We start from the raw sequence: 5507 nt of genomic DNA, 5'->3' as shown, positions 1-5507 counted from the left end.
CATTGAGTGCTCTACCTCGGGCCATCGACATCATACGCCTACTGAAATAGATTTCATGGAAAACCAGCTATATCCGATCTTGGTTGGCCTTTCACCCCTAGCCACAAGTCATCCTCAGATTTTGCCACATACGTGGGTTCGGTCCTCCAAGGCCTGTTAGAGCTCTCTTCAACCTGCTCATGGCTAGATCGATTGGTTTCGGGTCAAATAGGAAGAACTAGAATATTCCACCTCTGAAGCCTACACCTAATGGCTTAAGCCGCTGTTCCCATTTCCTCGCTGACCCATCATGCAAAAGGTACGCCGTTAGAGTGAGTGCGCCGCGCCTCCGCTCCTTCGACTGATTGTTCGTGATCGGATTTCAGGTTCTCTATTGCACTCCCGATGGGGTTCTTTCACCTTTCCTCACGGTACTTGTACGCTATCGGTCATTGAGGAATACTTAGGCTTAGAGGGTGGTCCCCTTTCTCGCGTAAAAGCGATCTGAATTCAACACGCCGCTGCTTTACTGGGAAGGATCGAACCATGGGAACGAATCTATAGGGCCTATCACCTTCTTTGGCCAGATCTTCCAACCTTTTACAATTACAGTTCATCGCGCGCCCACCTCGTAAGTCCTGTGTTGCCTACGCTGCGCCCAGTTGCTGACTTTGTACAACTCAGTAGGGCGCGCCACGGCAACACAGCCTACGCTGCTGCTTGCTGGTTTTTCCATCATCCAATTCACAACAAATCGAATGAAACCGAACGCACTTTTTTAATTCAAACCCCAATCCGCCTCGCCGCCGCTACTAACGGGTCTCGTTGATTTCCTTTCCTTTAGCTACTCAGATGTTTCAGTTCGCTAAGTTTTGAAAGTCCAAAGAGCGCAGACTAGCCACGGAGCTTGATACGGTTTTCCGATCGGAGATCCATGGATCACAGACGGTATCTCCCATGGCCTTCGCCTCTGAAAGCGCCCTTCCTTCTCAATGCCCGGCATCCATCCAATGCATTATTTTCAATAGGAGCTGAACACCAAAAAGATCTCGACGAGGTTATCCAGCGTATAAAGAGGTGGCTTTTCGCCTCCGCCTCGCGCCTTTTTCTTTTTTTAAAAGAAAATCAAATGAAAAAGGTGACAAAATAAGTGACTTCTCCGCTCCATCGCCTTCATCTTAATCTTCACGCCCTCGCGCTCTCTCACTCTTTTTAAAGATAGCCACTGTTCTTATCTACGCAATTATGAGAGAGCTGTAGGTTCTGATTTAGAAGAATGAATTTTATGGTCTACCGCAGGGTCCTGGAGGCGCGAGTTTACGAGCGCTTAGGAGCGGATAAATAAAATAGTTTTGTCAATTGACATAATAGTCAAGCTTCTCGCTTTGCTTGCTGTGAAAGTGATCTTCACGTAATAAAGTTCCCACTAACAAGAAGGCGATGGAGCGCTTTACGAGCCGGAGCGATGAAACGTTATCCAGCGGATAAACGATAAAACGCTCTGAAAAACGAACTGGGAAACTGATCGAATATTTTCTGTCTCAATGTCAGTGTGAAAGTCCTAATATCTTTACTAACAATAAAAATAAAGGCGGGAAGCGTGAATATATGAGGATGAAGACGAGCGTGAAGATTAAGATGAAGACGAGCGTGAAGATTAAGATGAAGACGAGCGGCGAGCATAAGGAGCGATTTATGAGCAGAAGCGAGTGAGCAGATAAAAAAAAACTGCAAGAAAGAACCTACTCCTAGCCAGCATCAAAGCAGGAGCTTATCCCGATGACACTACTAATGTGGTCAAAGGTTATCCATTTATGTTGCTGTCTAGCGGTACTTTCTGGAGCTAAGCTGCCACCCACTTTCTGGAAATGTTTATGGAGGTGAGTATGGTTCATTTAAAAGTGGATGTGATCTACTCTTTCGAGAGAAGTAGGTAACAATGTTATTAACCGATCGATACGAAGATACAAGAATTGGTAGTGGAATATGAGCTGTCTCAGAAGTAATGCCACGAGGTTCTTTATTTCATAACATTTCTTTCTTTCAGTTCTTTTCTTTCTTTTCTTTCTTTTCTTTATCCTCGCGCCGCCGCTGCCTTCATCTTCATCTTCACCGCTCGCGCTTGCAGAACTTCTTCTTCATCTTAATCTGAATTGACTTCGTAACATGAATCTTAATCTGAATTGACTTCTTAGCATCTTCATCTTCATTGACTTCAGAACATGAATCTGAATTGACTTCGCTGCCCTTACGCCCGCCACTCGCGCCAGAACGTTGATTTTCATTGTTTTATTTTTTTATTTATGTTAAAAAAATGTCTTTCAGAACCTTTGGATAACCTTCTAATTCTGCTCGTCCGGTCTTTGATCGAAGGTCTGGTATCCGCAACTACTAATAAGAAAAAAGGCATGCTCCACCTCGCACCTGACCAGCTTTATTTAGTATAGTAACGGAATTGCTGTGACCAACCGCAGTGCTCAAGTGTATGCCTGCGCTAAATGATACAGTCTATTCCCATTTCTTTCTATGTCATTTTTCCTCGCCTCGCTCCTGCTCATAAATTCCTCGCTCGCCGCTTCACTGCCTTCATCCTCATATTCATCGCCCGCGCCTTTGCTGCCAGAAGTAAATCTCAGTCAGATACTTCACCCACCAACAGAATTGGAAATATGGGAAGTTATAGAAGGTTCTGATTTAAGAACAGTTATAATGGATCTTATTAATTAAAGAAGAGACATTGTTTCCAGAACCAGAAGAAGTCATCAAAAATGAATGATTGAAGTAAGTAGAGGAGCGCAACAAGAGATAAATGTTAACCTAGTGAGCTCCAGATGCCAGATCAAGAATACAAAGAGGAAACGCTGGTTATTTTGATATCAAGTATAGCACTAGCTATGATGCTCACTTTCACGGCAGTTAAGATGGATGTCGGCTTCTTAGTATGGTTCGTTCGCTCGTTAAGGGTCGGCCAGTTTTTCTAACACTTCTCCGCTCCTAAGCGCTAAGCGCCTAAGGCTTTCCATCTGGCGCCGACGCGCTACTTTAGGTAGGAGCGTCACGAAGTCAAAAAAATGAATCAGAAGAAGGCGCGAGGAGCGTGAAGATGAAGATGAAGACGAGCGAGCGATGAAGATGAATGAAACGATTCATCAACTTAGGCGCGAGCAAGAAATGAAGATGAATCTGCTAAGAAGTCAATTCAGATGCATCTTCATGTTACGAAGTCAATTCAGATTAAGGCGCGAGGAGCGTGAAGATGAAGATGAAGACGAGCGTGAAGATGAAGGCGCGGAAGCGGTGAATATTAATCTAAAGGCGCGGAAGCGGTGAATATTAAGATGAAGGCGATCTTAGCGTGCTAGCCGCTGCTTCATTTCGTATAGCGATAACGCTTTCTCTTTCTTAGCGCTCGCCCGCCTCTGAACTCTGGTGCGCTTTGGTTGGCTTTCTCTTATAGGTCTATTTTATCTGACTTGACTCAGCTTGACCTACTTGACTCAGCGGTTAGAGTATCGCTTTCATACGGCGAGAGTCATTGGTTCAAATCCAATAGTAGGTAAGCCTAAACCCCCGTTTTTGCCAGCATGACAGAAAGTACAGACTGACAGCAAGGCGCGTAGCGTTTAAGGTTCTGAGGTTACGATGAATGCAAGTGAGCTGAGGCTCGTCTTCATCCTCATATATTCACCGCCTCGCGCTTCTATACTCTTCAGAACCACCTCATTTAAACATAGTTCTTTCTTGCAGGTTCTGATTTATCAGAATCGAATTTTGAACCACCAAGGTGATGTTAATCAACGGTCGCTTCCCGAGGCACATCCGCGGTTCTCATCCGGAGGAACCGTATTACAGATTCCCACCCAAACGATTTACCTTTTTCCTTAGTCCGATCAAATTCCGGATGTGGATGTGGACGCCTTATCAAGCTGGCTATGATAACATACATTTTGCGATTGAACAAATACATTTATTTGTTCTTGCAGAACCTTTGGAACGTTTATTTCATAAGTTATCTTGAAGATAACTTATTCAGCAGCTCTTACTTAAACTGAAATATCTCAATGAGGTATTCTACGATCTATTATTTGGTTAACACTTAGAGTTCTTCAATTTCTAGACTGTAAACTAAATGGATTTTCGAAAAATGGGTAGGTTCTGAGGTCACGAAGAAATTGCTTTAGCGGCTGTTGGTCTCTTTTGTTCTTCTGAGTCTTTTTACCATGAGCTGATCCCATTGCGTAGTTGAACCTTCGGTGGGAGGAGGCTCTGAAGTCAGACTGAGGGGCCCTCAGTTTGGAAATGTAGGTGTCCGAGAATGGAACCGAGGTTATGGGAGTAAGTGGAGTTGGGCGGGCTACTCTCCAGGCCTCATCGATAGATAGATAGAACGGCAAAAGACACAAAGAAAGTATCTTCTTCAGAATCGAATTCATTCTGAACTTCATTGCCTCCACTTTTCCGATTAAAATTGGAAAGGATTTGCATCCGTGGCTTGAGCGTGCTCAGACAAATTGGTTGAGCGACGAGGTTACGGTTATTAGCATCACCTTCCCTCCGCTAAAACCATTTTGACAGCGGATGAAGATGTGAACCTGGCTCTGATACCAAGACGCTGTAAAGGATCAAAGACCGCATGGCTGGTTATAAGCCATGGTCCGTGAAGTTCCTTTCAGAAGACCCTCTATGTTCATGATCCTAGAAAGGATCGATTTCGCATTGAACTCTATAAACCCTTCTCCCGAGAACAACTTTTGTTCATTTCTTTACTTCTGATAAATGATTTACTTTACTTTTCATCGTTGATTTCTTTTTTCTTTCTTTTCTTTGACTTCTTTGCTGGATAACGTTGATTAGCGCTTACGCGCTTTATCCGTGTTCTTGCAGAACCTTTCTTTTCTTTCTTTAATCCTATCCTCTTCTGAATCTTCATCTTCATTATCCGCTGCGCGCTGCGCTTCATTTACTTCGCCCGCCGCTTCTGCTCCTCGCGCTTCTGCATTTTAATCTGACTTCAGAACATGAATCTTCATTGACTTCAGAACATGAAGATCAAGATGAATTGACTTCAGAACCGCCAGAAGCTCCTTCGGATAACCTCAGAACCTGAAAAGTGCAAAAGATTCTAGGTTCAAGGTTCACGGAGGAATGCGATCTCAGGTAAGAATGGAGGAGGGCTTTAGGCATTGACATGGCCTCGAGAGGGCTAATGCGCCTTTGTCCCCATAGGGACACGATCTCACAACTGGCACGGTAGCGGGGTTTGGACTTTTCCTTGTCCGAATGCGGGCCACTAGTCCCTACAGGGGACGCGCTTTTACCCCATCTAAAAGAAGGGTTTTTCCAGTACCGACTTGGGATAGCAATCTTTCTTTGCCCCGGCCTCCTGACCCGGAGGTTATCTGAAAGATAAGTATTCCCGAGGTGCTGCACTATGCTTCCGGAAAGGTTTGAGTCTCCTAATGGTTTGAAAGGCTCCTTCATTTATGTGAAAAATAACATAACCTTACTTACAACTTACACTTTTGTTC

General features: G+C 44.3%; 1 pseudogene; it reads right to left on the bottom strand.

Moving 5' to 3' along the window:
* LOC144701536 (25S ribosomal RNA) overlaps window positions 1-869 on the bottom strand; it is a 2977-nt pseudogene extending 2108 nt beyond the window's left edge.
* Window positions 870-5507: the final 4638 nt, after the last annotated feature.

The sequence above is a fragment of the Wolffia australiana genome, chromosome 3, assembly GCF_029677425.1.
Source record: "Wolffia australiana isolate 7733 chromosome 3, ASM2967742v1".
Taxonomy (NCBI): domain Eukaryota; kingdom Viridiplantae; phylum Streptophyta; class Magnoliopsida; order Alismatales; family Araceae; genus Wolffia; species Wolffia australiana.
This window is presented reverse-complemented; position numbering and strand designations above follow the sequence as displayed.